The sequence below is a fragment of the Argiope bruennichi genome, chromosome 8, assembly GCF_947563725.1.
Source record: "Argiope bruennichi chromosome 8, qqArgBrue1.1, whole genome shotgun sequence".
Classification (NCBI taxonomy): Eukaryota; Metazoa; Arthropoda; class Arachnida; order Araneae; family Araneidae; genus Argiope; species Argiope bruennichi.
Genome location: NC_079158.1, coordinates 80,723,634 through 80,749,503, shown reverse-complemented (window position 1 = coordinate 80,749,503; position 25,870 = coordinate 80,723,634). Strand labels below are relative to the sequence as shown.

Sequence of the window (25,870 nt, the reverse complement as noted above, 5' to 3'; positions counted from 1 at the left end):
ACAAAATTATAGCAATCCAAATAAAAACTTACAACAAGTGAACAAGAGTTTCGTCAGAATAAATTAAAATAAAATGAAGTTTTTTAAAGAATACTCCGATAACAATTATACACATTTCTGACATAGTTATACGAAAACATATAAAAAATAGCATATCATTTAGGTTATTTTAAAAGTATTTATGCAAAACATTTCGTAATATAGTGAATAATTTATTTAAATCACAATGGAAAAAATTCAAGGTTAATTAGAGGTTTTAAAAATTGGATAAATAATCAATTCAAGGTAAATTTAAATGTCCTTAAATTCCAAATTTTAAAATATTCAAGTCATTTATCTTCACATGTAAAAATTTTAGTGAGATAATTTTTTACTTAAATTGATGCAATTCCGAAAGAAAAAAAAATACTATATTTATGATGCATCCAAATTAAAGATACAATATAAAAAACATGTTTTAACGGAATATATATAGTTGTAAGAGTTATTTATACAACTCGTACAAGTATTTTTATACAACTTTATCTTTACATACAACTGTCTTGAGTTCTTAATACAAACGAAATTGTATACACGTGTTTTAGGAAACAAATTCATTATCTCTTCCTATAACGTTGTATTTTGGACTGGAAATTTCCCTATCTACATTATTCAAGTTATATAATTCAGTCTTGAAATGCAGTTAGTCATTTCATCAGACGCAAATCCGGCAATTTATCCAGCATATAAAATTAAGGAGCTGAAAGATCGATGTTCCCGCCTCAGGGTAAGCATTTAATTTTAACTCTTCTGTAGAAAATTAAGAACCAACTACCTATCCAGCAACAACCTAACAATAGTATTACTATGGATTTTAGGGATCCGTTGGTATGAGAAAACATCATGTTGTATAGTTGCGCAAACATCCGTTTTTCCGTTTTAAGAATAAATAGTAGGGAATTAATGTGATTTACCTATGGGGATGCTATTATGACATTATTTTTTTATTCAAGTATGCATAATATATATATATATATACAAAAGTATTAGAATCAAGTTAATAGGAAAAACAAAAAATCAAATAAAAATTAAACCAAAAAAATTATAAAAAATATAAAAAAAGAATCCGGCCTGAAGACTTTTTCAAGGGTCACCCTCAGGCAGGGATTCAAAGAAAGGGATTTTTTCTGTGAGGAAATACAGACATTGTCTAATAATGATTCCTCGTGACCCGAAAATCCCCTGAAATTATGCTCAAGAGATATACCATTTTAACAGAAAGGAAATATAAAACAACAAATGAGAAGAAATTAACCACAACAAAGTAAAAATACAATAACAAAAATAACAATAAAAACAAAAAATAGCATTAAAATTAAAAATTAAGAACGAAAAGGCCAGTACATACCATCAACAGTCAAGGAAACTTTAAACTATCGATTGTGATTCCCTGTTTTTTAAAAAAACTAACGGTAAATTATGTAAACAGATGTAGGCTCCCAGCGTCATCTAAGAAGTAATATACACAAAACTAAATCAATTTTATATTTTAGAGGTTGTGATCCAACGAGTCCATACGCTTTATCTATCGACTGTCACTTTCATTTGAGTACATCTATGATAAGCTTAGGGAATTTATCAATTGTCGCTTCGAATATTGAAATCTGTACTTTCTATTTACTTTCTTTTAAATTATTTTCAGATTGTATTAAAAGGAATTCATTAATTTGGTAAATACTTCCTTTAGCTATCAGTCATAATTTTGTATAAGCATTTAAAATAATAATTTAAGCATTTTAAAATAATAATTTAAAATATTTATAAAGAAGGAATGAAGATTTTTGATGGAAAGGTTTTTACAGATAGTCTTTTACACATAATAATACGACACCGAGATACATTTAGATAGTATATCCACAATGATAAGTCACTACATATTCAACGCACGAGTTACTATGCTTGATTTGCATTAATAAAACTTTAAATAACAGCAAATCATTTCGAATATACGTTGAAATGATTTACTGCTGATTTGAATATTCCACACCACCGAATTTCTAAATCAATATGTGCCATAAATAAGTTACTTAAAATTAAATCTATTATTCTTTCATCGATATATTTGGAGCTCGTTGCATATCTCTTGCCACGTTTGCTATGGCACCCAAATGACTTGGATATCAAACAATCTTCTCTGCAGATCTCGTTTACTAGCAACGGTTCATTAATTCTAACCTCACTTGGGGTGATTTGCTAGAGATATTGATATACGTATTACCTGGTTGCGCATATTCACGTATCAAATTCAGGATGCTCAACTAGGAATATCACTATCAAGCATTACTACTCCTTAATAAATCCACAGGTAAAGCCTCACAGCGTTCACTGATCAGATATAGAGAGATCTCATAAGACTTTAGTTTGACCTTTATAATGACCTCATGGTATCTTAATGTATTATTGTAATATTAGCTATTGCTTCATTAAATATATTGAAATGTTGCCATAAACATTAATCAAAGGAAAATAATTAACAAAATTGTGAAATGTAATGTATAATAATGACTTTTTCTTGTTAGGAAAAGTCATTTGTTATATACATGGCGATATAAAAATAATGTCTAGAAAATATATTGTTTATTAGCATATTAATTATTATTTATATAATTAATTTTCCCAATTTTTTTTTTTTTTAATTTGATTTAGCAACTTTACGAATAATGCTAATGCTAAATCACGGGTGAATAAGAAAGTTGAATAAAAAGTTAAAATGAACACTATAGTGTGTCGTATAGCTATTTAAATACTGGTGTTTTTCCATTTATAAGTTTCATATGACTGTTCCAAATGACATCTATGGGTATTTGGAAATCCTTTCATAAATCTTTTTTGATAAACCTTGTAGAAAAGACCGATATATAGTAATTGATTTTGTTTTAAATTGGAGACTTTGAAAAATAATACCAAGATATACAAATAATTCTGCTATTAAAAATACTAGCAAAATATTTTTTTTTTTTTTTTTGCACTAGAAAAATATATTAGTAAAAAGAGGCTTTTATTTTCATTGCAGAATTGCTATAACATGACTTCTGTCATTGGGATATTGTTTAATTTATAATGTAATAAATTGGCTAACTTATTTTTTTAAATCACTTTTGTGACATTTTTTAAAACATTAAAATTAAATTATTTACTTTCGAAAATAATAAAAAATGTTTCATTTGTAAAAAGTCTTACATTCTAAGGTTAAAAGATTTATGCATAAATGCTTTCGGTAGTTTAGAGACTGCAAATAGAAAATAAGTTTTAATATAAGTTGTGATATCGATTTAAGCAGTATATATTATTCATATTATATATTAAAGGATATGTTGAGAGTTCAAATCAAAATTCTGCTGAACGTGAATTCTCGCATTTTAGTTTTTGAAAAAATATTTTAAAAATACAGGACAACAATCAAATCATTTATTTTTTAAGAATTCTCATCAATTAAATGTAATACATTTTATTCATCAGCAGATTGTGCTTAGTTTACTTAGTGAAATCCTGCACATTTATGCATGGTATAATTCATTTACTGATGAATTTTAAGTATCGAATTCACAAACATAGAAGCACCAAAAAATACCAGCCATCAGTTTATAGCTTATGTCACACGCAACATCGAAAATGCTTATTTTGGCTTTTGTTTTATTGATGGAATAATATATCACATTACGGAATAGCATCTGCCATTTAAAGAACTAAAATAAATTAATATAAAAAAAACTAATAAGCTAAATAACCTGATCACAATATCTCTCCCGTTTCAAGAGGAACATGGGTTCAAAATTAGATTCCACTATCTCCTTGATTTACGATTCATCATATCATCATTTCATCATTCTTTAATTTCATCATTCATCATAGCATCATTCTTTTTAAAGGCCATCAAGTAGCTTTGTGATAGGAATTGGGATAATAGGATACAAGAACTCGAAAGGTACATTTCAAAAATGTCTCCGCATAGCTGCAAAACTAAATATTTGTTTATAAAACAAGATGAATTATTAAAAGAAAATACCAGACATCTCATCTAAATTTTCAGAAAAGAAAAAAAATTGTCAGAATTTACTAAATTTTTTTTTTGTACTTACATCTGATTCTTTCATAATCCAGCCATTTTCTAAATAATATCGATGGAAAAATAACTCTTATCCATCGATTGTCGATTCTACTTAATAACCTTAATCGATAGATGTGGTCAAATAAGAAGATTAATAAAAAAATAACGTAGCAAGCTAGGGGACTGAAATAATGAACGGTAGTCTTAGATACAATTATTTTTTTACAACCTGAACATATGTGCAAATGTAACAGTTTGGGGATATAGTCTGCCAATATATCATAAACCCGCCGAGTATTTTCGAAATAATCGTTTGTTGGTATTGGCACAGATATCGTACTTATAGATTATTTCATTTGTATATGTTCATTAGTTATAAATTGTATACAGAAAATACTCATAATATGTAAGTATAATAATTTCAAATTATATTAAAATTTATTTTGATATACAATTATATGTATTTTTTTTCAAATACTTCTGAAAACGGTGCAATTTTAAAAAAAATCCAAATTACTTTAATTCCTTGAAAAAACAATTTCTAATATCATAAAATTTCAAGTTTTTCGTTATATTAATATGAATGAGTAATCGATTATATTAAAAAAAAAATTGTCCAAATTAGTGCCTTTATAGGCAGTTTTCTTTTCTTAATAACTAAATTAGTAATGACACATGTTTGAATTTCTGCGTTACTAGCTTTTTATTATTCAACGTTAAGAATAAACATATTTTTATTTTCAATTTAACCAAATATCTCAGCAACGTCTTAAAAATATAAACTGGAAGTTAATTTTAATTCTAAGATAGAGCAACATATTTTTTTTTAATGCATACTTAGGGTATGATGCCCATTCTATGTAAATTCGCTGCAATAAAAGTTTTTAAACAAAAACATTAAACTTTAATTTACAAAAAATAATCTTAAATTGACCAAGAACACAAGGAAGATAAAAAACATTAAACTCACATAATTTTAATTACACTAATTTCGATAAGTATATATTTAAAATTTAGTTACATTTCTAATAAATATTTGTTAAGTCAACTTATAGCAATATTTTAATTTATATAATGGAAAAAATCTATCGAATAAAAATAAAACCACAATCTTTAAAATTTTTTGCTTTTGAATAAAAAAAAAAAAATAGGAACGTTTCTCCAAAGGTAATAAAACATACATCAAGAAGCGGACTTATTTGAATTCTGTATTAAGTTTCTTTTATATAAAAATATTAAGTCTCTAATTATGATTTTTTAAAAGCAACAAAAAAAAATAGCGAAGGCAATTTAAGTTTGCTGTTACAAAAGTTCTTTTCTAAAAGTTTAAAAATAAGTTTTCTCCCAAGAGCAAAACATTACACTTATTAAACTTTATTAAACTAGACTTCCTCTTAAGCTTTAAAATATGTTTTGGTTAAACTAACGATTATTTTTAAAAGATCATTAAGAAAAAAGAGAATAAAAATTATGGTTTTACAAACTTATAGGTGAAAAAAACACTCATTTTTTTTTTTTTTTTTTTATTTGCCATATTACATCATATTTGTTGTTCTAAACTTAAAAAAAAGTTTTAATTGTTTCTGAAAAATACAGTCTGAAATATTTCTCCTTTTTTGTATAATAAATATATTATAATTTTTGGGAACATTATTAAGGTATAAAAACGTTAGCAATATTTTGCAATACGAGATGTTATTCGTTTAATAGTTTCAAATATATAACAAAGTTTTATAATTTTATTAAACTTTAAAAAGCTCTTGATAAAACCAGACAGAAAATAATATTAAATAGTATTTTAAATATATTCTTTAAACATATAAAATAGACTTCATATTGCAAGCTACTTTTTCTGTGGTGAAAGAAATAAAGAATTACCTGAAACTTAATTTTTTTAAGACATAGCATTTATACTCTATAATCTATGTACGTATTACTTGTTTTGTTGATTAACTGATCTACAAAGAAATTGCTTTTGAAGAATTGAAGAATTTGCTTTAATTTAACATAAATAAAGCTGTCAGGAATATTTTAATACCTTATTGAATATGATTGTATTTTTTATATCATTTATTCTAATAAATTTTCTTATTTATATTATGGATATTTTTTAAAAGAAAATCAAAATGTTCTAAATTTTATAAATGAAAATATGCATCATTATGAAACATCATAGAACGCATGTTCCAATATTGGATAATTTTTATATAAATGACAAACAAATAATTGTATATAATTTCTTTGATTTTATATTATACTTGACTTTATAAGAAACAAATCTTTAAATTTTGCAGGCATAATTCCATAATATGAAATAAAATCAAAATGATACTTTATTCAATAACAATTTAAAAAATCATTCAACAAAATTTTAACAATATATTTCTCACTCGCTAGAAATTTTTAACTATTAACCTCAATAAGCAAAACAAAATCAATTACGAATTGGCATTAAGTAAGATTACTTTTGCAATAAACACAAGAAAAAAAACATTATAAGCAGACATTATCATTGAATAACTGTAGCATTTTTTATCATTTATCTATTTTTTCAATTCAACAGTGCCCCGAGTCAAAACTAAATAATTTGCTCAAAATGTATCACATCGCTACAATGGGTAATAGGAAATGTCACAGGCAGGTTTTCCTCCGCATTTATCAAAAATCCGAAACAGTGGATCAATTTTCACTTTTCATTTGTTTTCTTTATTGCTCAAGTAGTAATTCTTAGCTGACACATCGAAGCTGTTTGTCAAAGAACCCAGTGCTGCTGTGATCGACCATGACATACAATCAGAAATACTTTTCCTCGAACCTGTCGAGTTTACTAGTACAATCTCTTTGCTATCGAGGGAGGCAGTTTATCAAGCACAGATGCTTTCGAAGTTCAAAATTTCACATCTTAACGTTCTTTTTTTGGCTGAAAGGGAAGCTGCCCTTCTCTAATAAATGAAATAAACAATAATACGAGTAATTATTGGCATTTATGTTCTATCAGATATGTTTAAAATAATAAGTAAATACAAATCCTCAATGGGATATTGACAATTTCTCTATTTAATAATTTATCCACTTTCATGCTCGGTTTATTACAAACTTTAAGGCATTTTCCTGCTTCCTGAGCTGGCATTGTGCTTTGTTTAAAATATCCTTGAAATGCTTTATAGGTAGAGTGAGCTTTAAAACTTTATTGGCGATAATAGATTTTAATATATAGAAAAAAAAACAACATACGTGGCATTCTTGCTTCTCTCTTTAGCCTCTTTGCCTTATCTTTGATTGATGATCATTTGGAATCATATATAATCTTTTGAATCATTAAGATAGTAAAATAAAATTAGTGCATTTCATGCTTTAAGATCAATGCAAAAACTATGTTAAATTTAGACATACAATTTTATCTTCTTCCATTATAGCTACAATAAAAAAGTTAACATATTATATATATATTTGTGTGTGTGCGTGCATGCGTGAGTGCGTACGTTTGTGTGTAATGATATTTTAAAATTTAAAAGTCGTAGTTCATTTCTTAATTTCCTTTTTAAATTAACCCAGGTTAACTTTATTCTAAAATGTTCTTTTATTTTCTGATCAGATTACCACTTGTTTTATTAAATTATATTTAATACGCGCTCTAGAAAACTGATGACTTATGCATTTTTTTCGATATAAGAGAAGTGATAAAAATCTCTTAAGATTTGCACATACCTAAGATTCCTTGCCTAAACAGAAATGTGGCAAAGAAATTCCTATCAAAATATCATAGTAAAATCACTGAATAGAAAAGTTTCGGTCACTTTGCTCCTTTACAGCGATGTGAACCGACGTCCGATTATCATCATCTTTCTCCTGAACGAATTATGAATCCTTGTAAAATAAATCAAATTTAAATTTCAAAAGTTACGTTTATATATATATATATATATATATATATATATATTTGCAATCTCTAACCTCTTTTAATCTCCTTTAGTAGAGGAATTGGATTCCTTTAAAATCATTACTACTTCACTGCCATACAAAATCAAATTAGTATTGTTAAAATTGCAATTATTTGACTGCGCAGTTTGAGAAAAGTACCAAAAAGTTAGCCAAAATAAATTCTTATGTCAGAAACCCAAAATTAAATTGATAAGATAAAAAAAATATGTCCTCTATTTATAATGTATAATCAAAAATATTTTTCGACAAATGACTAAATGACAAATGAAAGTTAACTAGTAAATTTCCTTTGAAGAACAGAAAAAAATGTTTATCAATCCCCCAAAACTCTTAAATCTTAAAATTTCTCATCAAAAATTTCATTTTATTGACTTACAAGGAAATTGGGCCTTAGCTACAGGCAAAGTTAATGATATTTTTGTTAATTATCTTCAAAATGATATATATCAAATTTCATAACGGAATAATATGAAGACATATCCATTACTTATTTGAATTAAAAAGTATTTATTTATTATTCTAATATTTGAATTTTAATATTAGAATTCTAATTTTGATAAGTCATAAAGCATATTTATAATAACTTATAATTAAAAATAGTGATTTATTACTAGAATTAATGACGAATTAAAGAAATCATTTATGTTTAAATTTGATTTCAGTGCTCAGGAAACATTATCCAGTGAAAATTTTTATAGCGACTCTTTTTTTTTTTTACAATTAAGAAGTCATTAAAAAAAGATGATGAATGTTTCATTTTAAAAATAAAAAAATGACCTATAAAATTTAATTATTTTTAATATTATAAATACTGTAAAAATAACCACTAGAACAATCCATGAATTTCATGATACTGAGATAGGCACCAAAATGAAGTATACTAAACAGCAGTGAATGGGCGCTTTCAAATACTTTTAAAATATCAGACGTAACTCAAAATTTAAAGAACATTGTGAGTAAATACTACCCTGCTTGTCTATGTATAGGGTGTCTTTGTAATTGTAGTGTAATGTTTCAGGGTATGTAAATCATGCAAGCAACGTCCAATAGGAAATTCCGAAAACAAAATGATGGAAGGTTTCACACAACGCTATTTTGCTGATGAAGAAATTGGTGGGCTAGTTTAAGTTAACGCAATAGATATTTATGGAATTACGCTCATTAATGCGCAACGAATTAGTTGCATGAATTTAACATTGCGAGTCATACACAACATGTTGGATTTGTTAATGGCGAGTACGCTGCAATATTAACAATAAAATATTTTACTTAAATGGCCAAAGTGGTCGACTATTATGATTTTCACGCCAAAAGACTTGGTATGTCCATTTTAAGCATATCCGTTTCTTTTACTGATATACTAGATGCAATTTACACTGTAGTGAGGTCTTGAGATCTCATGCTCAATTTAAAAAAAAAAAAAGTGTCCAGCAATTTTATGATTGGAATATTCCTACATTTTGAAACATAAATTTAGAAACATATTGCATATTAAAAAGAACTGACAATCAATGGATATTCAGCAAAAATGTGGCGATCTATACTTTATACATTTTTTTTCTTTTTTTGAAATCTTGATGACAGAAAACAGAGGAAAAAAACTGAATAACATTATGCAATTTCAAATAACTTTGTGATTAAGAGATTTGGAAAGGAAAATATTTAAAATATTTCATTTTCTAGTCTTTCCTGACTATAAGTCTTTTGTACGGTTACTGTTTAAAGAGTACTGCTCGATAACTAAATTGAAAAAGAAAAATATAATTATGTAAAAATTTTGTCAGCTTTGTTAGTTAGCTTTATTATAGTTTTTATTGATTATTTTGAATTCTATGAATATACAGAATCCCTAAATAAAGTCATAATTTTTTTTACAATATTCTTTATTTTTAAAAAAAAGTATAAAAAATATGATTCATTTCCTTTTAACTTTTAACTCTCAAATCTTTGCATCAGTCTTTTATAATATCTCTTGTTGTCTCAATGCTAGACAATTTATCTAAAAGTTTCTTTAATGAATAATATTAGAATGGTATGCATTATAATATTGCTTAAAACCGTCCTAGAAAACGCCAGTTGGATTAAAGATGAAGTTGTGAAAAGACGATCTCCACGATGTCTATGACTCTTTCATACCAAGATATTTGTCCTGGAGCCACATAAACATAGCTGCCCAATCCTTATCACCTCCCACCTTGATTATGCTAAATAAGGGAAAGAATCCTGCACAAAGCATACACACACAATTTTAATGGCATTTAATTGGAAGTTATACCATGTCAACTATCTCTTTGATTTCCCGATTAAACCACTATTTTGGCCAATATATAATCTTATTTTGTCACAATTTACACTTTTAATCACTTGATCCATAGTCTTAACGTCTTTGTCGCAAGAATAGTCAGGTGTTTTTAAATATTATGGTATGATATACGCCAAAAACATCACGTTTTCAAAATAATAGATTAAAACAAATTCCATGAAATCCGTTAGTTAGACTTGAATGAATAATCTTTTTTTTTCTATTCCCTTAAACGATGACTAAGACCATATTTTTTTCATTATTTAAAACTTTCTGGCTTATGTTTCAGAACAGTTTCACCGACACAGCAAAATCGAAATGAATTGGGCTTCTATCAGAGCGAATTTCACCAGATTGTCAATATTTGATCACCTATATCTCCCTGTTTGGGCTTTATTAAACAATATATAAAATCTTTAATTTAAAAAAATAACTGTCAATTAGATATAGGAATCTTTATTAATATTCATTTTTGTAATTGTATTTTTTTTTTACTGCCGCGAATAACTTTTTTGATAATTCATCGTCGAAATTTAAAAAATAAAAATAAAATGTAATTAAATTTATACAATTAAATTATATCAAAATCTATTACATGAAATTATGATAATTATAAATACATACCATAGATAAAAAGTAATTGATTTTATATGCAATTAAAATAATTCAGTCAGTAGTGAATAGTAATTTCTAGATAGTAATAACAATAATAAACATATAATTATACATAGTGAATAATAATTTTTAGATAGATTTTAATAATAGACATAATTTTTCCGAATGATTCTATTAAATAACATAGTTTTTAGCAAATACTTAATCAGCCAGAAGTTTGGAATCGAATGTCATATTTCAGAGAACTAAAGGTCGTACTTAGATAACAAGAAAAACCTATTTTGAATACTTGAAATTTATTATGTCTTAATTATTGGAAATAATTTAATATTGTATTCGATATTTTTTATTTATTTATGATTAATTGCAAATTGTTTTTATTATTCAATAAATAACTTGTCTTCTAAGACTTACAGTGACGTACGACAAAATTTTTTTATTTAAAAACATCTTTCATAAGTAGCTGTTTTGAGGCACTATGCCTTTTTAAGAATTTTGAAATTTATTCCAAAAAATGAAGGATTTCAGTTTAAAATAAAAATATTTTATAAACGAATTTGATATATAGATAAGTACATGCTTATTTTCAGATGTTTAACTAAAAGCAGAAATAGAATTTTTACAATAGCCCATGTTTATTTATCAAATTCAGTTATTGGATATTATTATCTGGATAGCTTTAAAATACAGATTCGCTGAGGTACCTTCTGATTATGCATTTGATATTGTAATTAGAATATCGCAAATAAAAGTTATTTTAAATCCTTAAATGCTTTTGCATCTTTATTAACTCCTATACCATTACATTTTCGATTATTTATTAGAATAAACTATAGCAGTCAAAAATGAAAATAATTATTAAAAAAATTCAAAGTATTTTCTGAAAAAAACCCAATTAAGGTTAGAATAAAATAACAATTTTTTTTGTAGATATAAACAATTTAAAATTAATTAATTAATTATTACGATCAATCATAAATGCCGAAGTTTCTTCAGCAATAATAAATGTTATTTTCTCTTTGAGAGAAAGTACATATTTAATTTAAAAAAGAAAAAAAAATGGAAGTATCTTTCACGCAAACAGAAAAATAATGTCAAATCTAGAAGAGATAAAACGTTATTTTGCCACTCGCAATTATAGAAATTCCAAAAAATAAAAATATCCACTTCAAAATCAATTCCTCAACTTTAAAGATGCTTGAGGGGGAAAATAAATTACTTATGTAAAAAAAAAAGCATACGTAAAATTGAAATAAGATATCTTTTGACACTGACAAGTTCAAAAGATTTAATTTAAGGATTTCGTTTCTTACAATGGCAACGATTTTTTCTCTTCTTGCGCGAGATCATGTTGGAAGAAAGTTTCGATCAATATGAACAGATGTGGCTGTAAGGAGTCATTTATCTTCCAGAGGCTTTATAAAACGGAGTTGAACACAAAACACACCAATATTATATTTGCTTTGCAGTGCAATTTGTCAAGCTACTTTAAATGTAACGACTGACTTTCATTTAGATCTGCTTCAGAAAGTTCGATGTTTACTTACTTGGATAAAAATTGCTGGAATGGTGCATTTTAATCAAAAGTGAAATGAATGACATTCGGTTATCTTTAATCTTAATTGGAATCTGATAAAGATTAATAGAGATACATTGTTTAATTAAATGAGATTTATTTTTCAATGCAAAATATGTCTTGAAGATACGAAAAAAAATAATTTAAAATGCAATTCTTTTAATTAATTTTTCTTTAATAAATTATTAAAACAAATTTATATTTTATTTAGTGATCGATTATTAAATGTTTACTATCATAGGTTTACAAAATATCGAAAATCAGCAAATTAATTTGAAAAAAAAATATTCTTAAAGCAGACTATTGAGAAAATTTCAACTTAATTTATTGTCATGACTTATTAGGTTTTAATATATCATATCTGTTACATTTAATATTAAATATTCAAAACAGCATGGAGAAAACACAATGCTACAAATATGTGATAAAAGGTTTCATTTTTATTCTTGATTTGGTTTTAATTATAAATAAAATATTGATATTTATATCTCTCTCGCCGAAGGGGATTACTTTTCAAAAGGTAATGTGCTTACATTTTTTCTTTAAGGCTTGAATGCATGCATTCATCATAGACTATGAATATTATAAAAATTAAAATATGATTAAAGAATTTCCGAGTTTTTTAGTGTAATATAGAAAATGAATATTTCAACACTAACTTCCTGTTTTCAATGCAGTATTTATAAATTTCATCTGATATAAATTTTAATTATTATAATTGTTTAAATTTGAACAAGATTCGATTCTGATTTTCTGTGATTACACAATTAATTACAAAGAAAAAAGGAAAGATATTTATGTAGTAAGTAAATGTAACTGCGCATAGTTGGGAATATATATATATATATTATTATTATTATTATTAATATATGTTTAATATATAAAAATTATCCCAGAAGTTCGAACGTCTTAAAACGCCCTATTAGCAATAATTATTGATTGATATATACTACCTCTGATGATGCGATAATTGCGATAAATATTAATCTTTAAAATAGTTGATAATTTAGAATAATACAACCTATACATTTCAAGTTCACAAAATTTTTATATATGTGCTATAATATTCTGACAAGAATGTCCTATTTAAATATCACTCTTTAATTCCAATTAATAATATTTCTGAATAACATTTGAGGGTTTTTCGTCTATGAGTTAATAAATCTTTCTTTTAAATTTCTTTTTGACATTAATGGGGTTTTATAAATTACTGTACTGACTTTGAAATATAATATTTGTGTAAATAAATGAAATATAATTATTTGTATAATTAACTAATGAAAGTAAGATATAACATTTTTAATCTAGGCATTCTCGTTATTGTAACTTGTCAGGTGTACTAATTTTAAATAAAGTTTGAAGCAGACGGTTTCTATCCAGGTACATCTCTTCAAAATGAATTTTATGAAATTTAATATGAGACAAGGAGACTTAAATTTTCTATTTTCAAATAGAATTACTAATAGCATGATGTTAATTCATGTATGAAGAGAGTAAATGTTTATTACGTGGAGCTGTTTACTATATGTCTGTAAAAATACGGCATAGAAATCATACCACTTATTTTGATGAAGCGATATAATGAGTATACTGTTAATTATTAGCATTTTTGTTGTAGACAACCATGATTTCATTTGTTAAAAGAATTCTGGATTTATTTTACAACTATTTGGCATTTCTGCAACTGAAAAAGATACTTACTTGGAAACAGGCATAAAAGTTTGTTAATTAACTTAACATTTTAAATTTTAATAAAAACTTTCGAACTTATAGTAGAAAATCCATGCAATTATGTTTTTAACTATTACATTCATTTATTTATGTCTCAAGTATTCCTTTAACTTACACTAACTAACCAATTACATTTAACTATTATGTTAATATTTCAAACATGTCTTTTACTTACACTAATTAGCCAATTATTTTCAACTCATTATTTTATCTTCTGGTTTATGGTGTTGAATATTTACTGCATTATTTTTCAATTTTGGATAAAAATGATTGTTTGTTAAATATTTTTAAAGTATACAAAAATAGAACTTTTCTGTCACAATATACTATTTGAAAAACAAATGCTTTTGAATTTAATTAGTAAATACAGAAAGAATTATTGAAAAATAAGAGCAAAGCTTTATGCAAATATTGTTGCATTTTTAAAATCAGCCAATTTAGAGATTTCCACAAGATATGTGTTGACTTTTTAAATATTCAAATGCGAAGCTAGTTTTAAAAATGTTTATTGAAGATTCTAATAGTAGATGTATTCAAAAAATTATTCTTAAATAAACTTTTGAATTCGAAATGCACAATTAGTAGCAAATATAAGATTTAATTACTATGTAAAAATATTTTTTTCGGCTGCTGTTTTGCAGAGAACACAAAATTATTTCTATTGCATGGGAGTTCATTGCAGCCGGGAAAACTTTATAAGTTGATTATTTTTAAGGTATGTATTTAAATTTAGTTATCATTACAATTTTACTCTTATCCTTTACTTTTGGAAAATAATAAATTTTCCAAGAGTTTTTTTTTAATCAATAAGAATGAAATAAAATATATTTAATTAAAAATATGTTTTAATTTTATTATGCGAATCCATTTTTCATACTTGATGTCTATTATTGCAACTTATAGTAACTGATGATATGAGTTAGGAAACAAAAAAATAATTTAAAAGAATTGGGATTTTATCAAAATGAAAACTGCCAAAATTCCAAATGTAAATATATATGAGTTTTCCAAATCTAAAATTTAAAATCTGATGTAAGATATGTAAAGCGAATGATTATAAAACAGTAGAAAATTCTGTTTCTTCAATAATTTTTTTAATGGAAAATCGAAAATGTGTTGTGACGTGATATTTTCCATGTTTTAACTACAAATCGGTAAGTTCAGAAAATATAATTCTGAGTGAAAACACTCCAAAATTAGCTTAACTTATGTATATAGGTTTGTTAATTATAGTGAACTTATTTTCATTTTAATATGTTAAAATAAAAAGTTGCAAAAATAAAGAATCTCGTGTAACTTGAAAATTTTAAAATATATATGGTATTTTGCATGATTAATGCCCCTAAATATTAATATTATTGCATAGAAAATGTATCTTTAAGGGATGAATATAGCTTTTTAATATTTTTGTATAAAATATTATACTATTGTAATGAATACAATACATACTATTTATGGCTGGGTTGGCAAAGGTTGCGTTGTTTATATAGGATATATAGTCGTTAGGATATGTTGTTATCTGGAATCATTATAAAGATTTGACCCATTTGGAAAATTCCCTCAATAATACCTTGGTGAGGATATAGTGTTTTGCAGAGGAATACAAATTAAATTTCAACACCACCAAATCCTTAAGCCGTCTCTTCACATTTTCAACTTTTTTTTTTTTTTTGAAGGAATACATTCTTGAAACTACCAAGGCACCTACTTACTTGGATACAGAAGTAAACAGCATCAAACATATCAATCGATTTGCTGAAAAGAGTAGAAAGCGCCTCCATATTTTAAAATATATCTCCGGCAGGGATTGGTGTGCAGATACTAAAACTCTTCAAATTACTTACGCCACTCTTATCCGACCTATTCTTGAAAACGGGTATCAGATTTATCAATTAGCTGCACGATCTAACAAAAAAACTAGAGAGAATACAGATAAGTGCATCCTGACTCATCACTAGCCTCAGACACTGTTGCCCAAATGAAATTGTATTAAACGAAGCCGACCTTCAGACATTATCTCTGCGAAGATACGCAGATTTGGTAAAGTACTTGACCAAACATAAAAGGTTTGCTCCTCATAAAATGACCTCAAATTTCTGACTAAACTGGGCGAGCAATCACAGGCTGAAAAAAGACACTCCTCTTGGTTTGATGTGGAGAGAGGGTTTGGCGAATAGGGATGTTGAGCCACGTACTCCTTTTGCTCAAATGGACTATTTACTCAATTTACTATTTAATCAATGGACTCAAATTTACTATTTTGTTTGATAATATTGTTTTTAACTGAGACTTGATAATTAAGCTTACAAAGCACAGCGAACATCCAGAGTTGTTATGCCAGCTGGACCTCGAGGTCATTGGTGATATCCCAGATCAAGCCTTGAAAATCTACACTGATGGAAGGAAAATGGAATCTGGGAGAAGTGGAAGACCCAAACCATAGCTCAAACTTTCGATCTGAATTTCTTGCTATTATCAAAGTTTGTGGACCTCGCCTTGGAGACAGTTCATTCCCAAATTTGTATCCTCACAGACAGCAAGAGCTCAATACAATATTTAAAGGACTGGCAACACATTCAAGATAAGTTGAGTCAAAGCATTATCTTCAAATTAACTACATTCGTAAGGACCGGGTCAGTGAGAATACAGTGGATCCCTTCTCATGTGGGCATCCACGGAAATGAAATTGAAGACGCTCTGGGCAAGAAAGGAAGCCTAAGTCCCAATACCCCCCCCCCTTCTTCTAGATTGTAGGTAGCAGAGATCCATGCCTTGTTTAAACTAAAAACAAAGACGAAAAGGAGGATTCCCCCAGAGCATGATTGGTATGTCTGTAGGTGTCCAGGCTAATCTCTGACGTGCACTAGCTCAAGGAGTGTTCAAACGCTCTTATGTAGGCTAAGGTCCGGCCATACAAAAAGAATTTTCTTCATCAGAGGCCAAAAGATGTATACCCATTGCCACTGCTCGGTTGACGCTCTCCCCCTCATATCATTGAATCTATTGGCGCTTCTGCGAGGCAACTGGTGAAAGAGGGGGAGTCAGTTTACAATCTTATCATGCGATTCGATCTCTCGGACTTTGTGTTCAATCCAAAGGGGATAAGAAACAACAACATAAAATACATTCTATAAGTGCAAAGATTTGATATTAAAAACGTGTTTCGAGAAAAAGTTAGATCAATGTTCTGCTGTTAAATTCAATGTTAAATACTAATTTATAAATGTCAATTCAAACCTATACAAATTATACATTTCTTTAATCAGTAAAATACACCTCCCCCATTTTATTAGACTGAAACTGAAAAATCAATTTCTTGAAGATACAAATATTTCCAAATAACTTTTTTGATTGTTAACTAATTATTAATGCAACAATTTCTGGAAATAATTCATGGTAACTGAAAATACACAAACGAAGAAAACTTATAATTTTTTTATGAATTAGAAAGAAAATATATAATATTTTGAAGGAATATAAATAAAAAAAACATTTAAAAATAAATTTAGATACTTTATGAAGAAGCATTATATTCTTAAATTAATTTGCGATCTCAGCAACTGAAATAGTGTTTATCAAAAATTATGCTGCTTACTAATTCCAAATGTTAGTTCTCCCGTTTTAAAAATATATTTGTAAACAAATTTTCAGGCCAAGACCAGGGGGCACAGAATTTTGTGCAACATTTTACAATATTGTAAGATTTTATATTATTAAATATGCAACAATATTATTCAGTATTACGAATATTGTTTAATATCGTATAATATTTTGCAATATACGTGTGCTACTGGGGAAGAGAAATCTTTCTTGCATATTACAAAAAACATTTTCTTCTATTTACATTTGGCGTAGATACTGGATAAATTCTTCAGCAAATGAATATATAGTTTGAAAATTTTTTCATTGTTTGAAAAACACATTTTTAATGATAAATTCCTAATAAAAAGTAAATTTTAAAGAAAGGAGAAAGAAAAGGATTTAGTAAAAGCGCAAAAAAAAAAAGAGCCGAGAAAAGTAGAAAATGTTAAAATGTAACTCTATTTTTGTATGTGATAAAATTGAATATGAACAAAGCTCCTGCACTAATTTAATATACTTGAAGTTTTATTTACGCCCAACGAGTTGCATTTCCATCTCATGAACTGCAAGTACTGCGTATTTTTAATATCCTCTTTCTGTGAAGTCGTAAATTTTCCTCTACTTTATGCAAATATAAAAATTTGCTTACAAATACAACTTATTCTTGAAAGCTCCCTCTTTTCTAAAGAATTGCACAACCTTGTCCAGTGTTACTTGTTCTCTCTCATCCAATGAAATGTGTTTCTTGTTTGTTTTTTTAAGCAGATCACGCAATGTTTCTTGGATTTTCTGTCAGTTTCATAATGCATTGAATGTATTTGTGAGTGGAATACCTAATCGGAACTTATTAGGAATGAATTAAATACAGTATATCGAATGGATGAAAGGAAATATTTTTTTATATAATAGGAAAAATATTATATAAGAAAGATCAATCTTTTGATATACTTTTACAATTACGTGTAAAAGGAATTTTCTTCATAACATATTATGTTTAAACTATTTCTTATGTTTAACTTTATGAGATTATATATTAATGAAAAGTATGTATAAATGTTTATTATTTTGAGACGATATTTATTTTCGAAGAAGTAATATTCATATTATTTAAATAGTACTATTTAAGACTATCTGATTTTATTATTGAAAATATTTCTCATTACATTTCACAACAAAACCAATGGGAGTGGTCTCTACAAACTTTCTCGCATACTCTCTAATATAAATGTTATTCCTGAGAACGTCTTATAATGACTCCCTCCTAGAGAACGTATTGGCTAAAAATAATTACAGAAACTTTACTTGAACAGGAATTTAGCATTTTCATTAAATTGAATCGGTCGTGGGATTCTTGGCGAGAATTCTGGCGATTAATCATTTGCATGTACGGTTAATAGTATCAGAAAATCAAATTTGTACTTTTGATGCTTGCTTCCTAACTGATGAAAATAAAAATCTGACTCAGAACTACATTTTTATTTTCAATTGAAAATAAGTAAGGATTAATTTTGCAAAATGATTAAGGAGAGTTCTATCAATTTATATACATATCTACCCAACAATTTATGAAATTCAATAACAAAGTTAACAATTTGTCTAAATGTAAATTGTTTGCTAGAAAATTTTAGAAAAACAAGAAATTTGAATTTGAATTTGATATTTGAATGTTAAAATTGGTAGTATATTTTTGTAAATGTTTGTTAATTTACTAGTGATTCAAGAATTCAATGAATGAGTGTTCTATAATTGCATGATTTTAATCATAAATTATCTTTTTTCTAACATTTTATAGTACCTGCAAATTGAACAATTGGAATAAAGTTACATGTATACTCATCATTTATTTGAAGTAATTCTTACTTCATAGACAATTTTAGTTATTCAAAAAACGTTTGAGCGTAGCAAAAATACTTCTTTATACAAACTATTTTCTCTTTCTCTACATCTTTCTACAAAAATGAAACATTTTAATGCAAAGTCCAATTATTTATTTTGAGAATTGCAGAAAAATCCATCTTATATGATAGGAAATATGATATGAAAAGTTAGTATGAACTAATAACACTAAGCGATAAATATCACGTTTCCATGAAAATTTATAAAACTTAAATTTCAATTTTGTGATATCATTTATACAATAAGCAATGAAACTCAATATATCTGAATGGAAAGGAAACATTACTTCATTCAAAATAATGAAAACTACTCATTAAAATTTGAACACAAAACTGACAGTTTCACAATATATCTAATGAAATTTTAAAAATAATTGCTTCAGCAAGGAACCAACATCTATTTCCTCTAACCAAACCGTCATGTCGTATTGTATTTCAATTCCTTTTTTTTTTAAAAAAAAAAGAAAGGAAAAAGCTGCAACATTTTCCACGCTTTAATAAGTTCAGTTGTGTTCGCGTCTTCCTGTATCCGGAATTCATCTGATTTAGTGTGGAAGAGAGCGACTCTGCAGTAAGAACATCTCTGTATGGATCTAGAAGGGGACTATTGGTTTTCGATAACATATTCTTTGCGAGGCGCAAAACTGGTTCTGGAGAGTTTCGTATTATTCCGCACCAGATCGTGAACCGTTTTCTTCGAATGGTTCGTGGATATTGCGGCAGCGGCGCTGTTGCTTTTCCGGACAAATGCCCTTTCCGAAAAATAGTAATGATAAAAGAAACATTTCTTTTGCGGAGACTTTATGTCTGAATGTATGTGGGAGAAGGTATAGGGGATGTTAGTAAGCATTTCTTTTTCAAAGGCAGGAAATATGATATGGGTAAGGAAACACTTTGGCAAATATCTTTATAGATGCAGCGTTTTTTCACGAAGTAGAGCTAACGTTTTCCATGCGTTTTATTCACCGTGGCTTTTATTTGAAGATTTTATTTTCTTCAAACCAAACTCTTTTAGACATATTGAATTGTAAAGCAACTTTGGAATACATTGAATTTTAAAATAAGAAAAGAGTTATGGATTGTAATAAGAACTTTTTCAAAGCGACGCGAAATTTGATTCTTTTTATTTTCATTCTACTGTTCCGTTTTAGACTAAGATTATTAAAAAGAAACAGACAGAAATAAAAGAAGAAAGGCGGAATCTAGAAAGGGCCACAGATGAGACATTGAGTATATCCTTTTATTATTCCACCATTACATACGTATAAAAAACGCAATAATACCCTAGGCAATAATAGACTTTATTTGAAGTAATAATGAACCTATATAATGGTTTATTATTACTGCAAATAAGGTTTCAAGCTTTCTTTTGTTAATTTTATTTGTGAATGATTTTCTTGGAAAAGTATTATCAAGCAATAATTGGTTTTCCTTCTCATGGAAAGCCCATTAGTTTTATATGAATGAATTTCTGAGGAATTCTATATAAGCTTTCGTTTTTAATCCCTCAACTAAATACGGCGCTTCACAAAAGATAATTATATTCTTTAATTCATCTCTAAGGGATGTTTTTTGAATATGTTTTATCATAAGTTCCATATAATTATTGTATAAAACGAATTTAAAATTTAAAACTTGATAGATATTTGCATTAAAAATACATAATATTGCATTTAAAAATTTGGAAAAAGATGGAAATAATAATATTAATTAGCAAGATAGTTTCAAGGTAATATTTTGTTATATATATATTTTTCTTTTTATTCTACTGTTCGTTTCAGAGTAAGATTATTAAAAAGAATCAAATGGAAATAAAATAGGAAAGGCGAAATCTTGAAACGTTAGCAGATGAGACACTGAGTATATTCTTTTGTTTTTCGTTCCATACATATATCAAAACCCCAAATAAACGTATATTACTCCAAATAAAATCAGAAATTTTCTTTTATTGCTTTTATATGTAAATGATTTCCTTTGAAAATTATATATTATCAAGCCATAATTGATTTTCTTTGTCATGGTAGAGTCATTAGTTTTTCATGAATTAGTTTCTGAATAATTCTTTATTATCTTTCATTTTTGACCTTCCAACTAAATACGAAACATTTCACATAAAAAAAATCATGTTGTTTAATTGATCTGTAAAGAATGGAATACATTTTAAACAAAATTTATGCCTTTTATCATAAGTTTCATATAATTATATTTTTAATACTAATTTAAAATTTAAACTTGATAGATATTTGCATTAAAAATACATTACACCACATCACATTAAAATATGGGAAATGGTGGAAATACTAATATAAATTAACAAGACAGTATCAAGGAAATGTTTTATATTAAAAAAAATAGCAACGATGTACTTGTTACATCATTTAATCGCAGCTGAATTCCAAGTAATTGAATATTTGCATTATACCGTTAAGATCAATGAAAACAAAAAAAAAATAGTATTATTTTTTGATTTAATGGAAACTATATTATAAAAAGGAAATAAATATTTAAGATAAGTAATAATTAGATTGATAAATAATGCAGGACATGTCTGCTTGCAAGAAATATCATTACTGCAATTTTATTCCTAACAATTTTATTTTTGAAAAAAAAGTTTAAATATAATATATTTTTTGCAAAGTACGAAAAAGCTGAATTAATCCGAAAAAAAAAAAAAAATAATAAAAGTCTAATGTAATTAAAAAGATTTTGCGATAGAACATAGAATAATCTAAAACCGAATCTAACGAAATTTATTGCAGTATAAAAATATATATTCCCTATTAATTTAATGGAATTTTTTTTATGGATATTAAAATAGGGAATTTTTAAATCTTTTCTAGATTCTTGGTAGATATTATCTGTATTTTTTTTCATGTTCCTGGAGTTGAGGTTTTAAAAAAATTAGTTAGAGATCTTACGCAGCATCCTTTTGATGATCATGATATAGTTTTTTTTTCTTTTTCTTTGCTAAAAACAATTTAAATTGAAAATAATTGCATTTTTGCACTGGAAAATTACAATAAAATTTCAGCAAGAAGAAATAACCTTAAATTTCTTTGTCTCCTCATTTTCTTGATTAAAAAAAATTCCCTACGAAATGTTATGCATATTATCTATAAAGTACTTAAAGTTTTGAAATGCCATATAATTTATACGTCTGCATATTTTTCATTCATAATATCATACTATCAACACTGCAAAAATTCTTTGGTGAGTTAGTTTAGTTCTTTTAGACACTCACTGTACAAATGAAATTACTAATGTAATTACTAATAAATAATATTTGAAACGAAAACAATTTTATTTTTTAATCTGTTTTACAATCATGAAATCCTTTTTTTTTGTATTAGGTATTCTGTATTATTCTAATTTAGATGTATTTTATTCATCGAAAAGATTTTTCGTAATTAGTTCACTTTGAAAATTTATAACCAGTATGAGAAATAACTTATTTTTGAAATGCGTTTTGTACTTAAGAAAAAAGTGACAAAAATATGAAATTAGAGATCCAATTCTGATTGCATTCAATAAATGACTATCGATTTAAGAATTTCTTCAATACCTCAGTTCTATTAACAATTTCTGATCATCATGCATTGCAAAACTATTTCCGAAGATATATATTAAGATATTTTAATACCTTTTCCACAAACTTCAACTTTAAACAAAAATTTCCTGCCCCTAAAATTTCAAGCTAGTTCAACAGTTCCTGAGCTTATTATATGACAGAATATGAAAATCAACTTTAAAAGTCAACTTCTTAAGTTTTTATAAAGAATTACTATACACTTGTCAGCTTGCCTCTATTAATATTATGTCTGTATTATATGGTATAATTCATAATTTGTTACTCTTTTATCGCTGGAATACTTTGAATAGAAAATTCTTCATAATGTCAAATTAATTTTTAGATGTGCCTTTACAATTCATTTAACATTATTTGATTTATATTTTCCACTGGTTGCAAGGAAATTTAAATTTTCATTATAAGTTCACTTTAATTTTTTTTTGTTCATTCATATTTAATTAGATTAATGAATTATCTACAATTATTATTTCACACCTCAAAAGTACATTTACAGTGGTGGCCAAAATTCTGGACACTTTTGAAAATTTTAATGTTTTCTAAATTTGTATGCTTATAAAAATTGTAAAGTTTAACAAAATGGAAACACTTGCATATCATTTAAAGGCAATTTAATGCTGCCTTAAATACCAAAAACAAAATTCAAATATTTACAATACAAAAAAGTTGAGAGGCAATAATTATCGAGATACATTAGATGCTGATGACTGCAGTGAGTTATCAGCGCTTAGAAAGGTAGCTTTTATTTTTTTTTATTACAGCTTCATACTGAAGTTTCATTGAGCTGACGACAGTTTTAATCTCTTAATTTTATTGTTTGATGCCAGGAAACAATTATAGACTCAATTAATCCACTTTTATTTGATGAACGCTTCATATATATAAGAGTTTTCAAACGGTCCCATAAGTTCTCAATAACTTTGAGTTTAGGACTGTTTCCTGGCCATGATAGCAATTCAATGCTATTTGTACTACATCACACTTTCGATATTTTTGCTTTATGACAAGGAGCTGAATCCTGCTGAAAAATAAATCATGCATTGTTGGGGATGAGATCACTGATGGAATGTGTAAGTTTTGGCTCTAGAATAGTGTCAATATATTTTCTTGCATTTAATGTCCCATCGATAACAGGAAAGAGACCAATACCGTCTGCTGACATGTATGATCAAATCATTACACTAAGTGAGTTCTTCATAGTTGCCTGAATGCAGTAAGGATGTAGTTTTTCGCTTATTCTATGTCTTACCTAATTTCGCCATCGCTACCAAATAACAATATTTTTGTTTCATCATTCCGTATAACTTGTAACCACTGATCATCTGGCCAATTAATGGGTTCTTTTTCTCACTGTAATTTGCTGTAAATTTTTTCGTTGAATTCTCCCACTTAGTCAAACATCTAATAATCATCTCCTGATTTTTCTTGAACTGACATAAATTCCAGCATCATTAAATTCACTTCTAATGGCCGCTGATGACAGTTTTCGATCATGGAGGCATAGTCTCTTTATTCTTCTGTCATGAACAGATGTGGTGTACCTTTTCCAGCCATTTCCTGCTTTGTTTCTTATTAAATTTGTCTCCTGGTATCGTAAACAATACTTTCGAACGTCATATGTAGTTACTGAACCACCCACCTGTTTTGCAATTTCAGCTTTGGAAAGACCACATTTATGTAACACAATAATTTTAGTTCTCTTTCTATGTGTCCATTATATTCTTTTTTTTTTATGGCATTGCTTCATGACTAAATATTATAACAATTTAGAACAATTCCTACTAAATATTAAAAAGCTTAACAAAATTTCTTATCTGTGATTTCATTACATAAAAAAACAGTCTTTATTCTATAGAAAAAAAAGCACAATAATGACCTGTTCTAACTTTAAACATGATGCCATCTTTTTATGGCAGTTATTAAAATTTTATTATTTCCCAGAATAAGAAAAGTGATTGGAACAGGAAAGTAAGAAAATACAATCCACTTCATCACTGTGTTTGTTATTTAGATTTAAGTAAGAATAACTTTTTGTATTGAAAATATTTTAATTTTATTTTTGTATTGAAATCAGCATTAAATTCTCTTTAAAATGATATGTAAGAGTTTGCATTTTTTGAAATGTAACATTTTCTATAAGCAAACAAAATTAGAAAACATAACGATTTTCAAAAGTGTCCACAATTTTGGCCACCACTGTATTTCCACATTGATTTTAAAAAACTGGAATAAATTAGAACACATTAGAAAAAGTTTTATGCCTTTAACTTGGATAAATTTTATTTGATAAGATCATATTATTGATATTAGATAAATATTAATATAATTTTTCATAAAATTAATACAGACGTTTCATTTTAAAAAGAATTTCTCTCAAAGCGAATCATAGTAATATTATATATATATATATATATATATATATATATATATATATATATATATATATATATATATATATATATATATAAAATTATATTTGACATTTTTCTCTTAAAAGGCTTCTAAAAGAACCGCAAAATCCCGATTGTATTCCTTGAAGCGATTTCTTACAGAT

At 26.7% G+C, this 25,870-nt stretch overlaps 1 protein-coding gene across 5 annotated transcripts in view; it reads right to left on the bottom strand.

The window, feature by feature from the left end:
- The window catches only part of LOC129981957 (cell adhesion molecule Dscam2-like), a 545,016-nt gene that overhangs the window by 277,043 nt on the left and 242,103 nt on the right, over window positions 1-25,870 (bottom strand). The gene's annotated exons all lie outside the window — the stretch shown is intronic.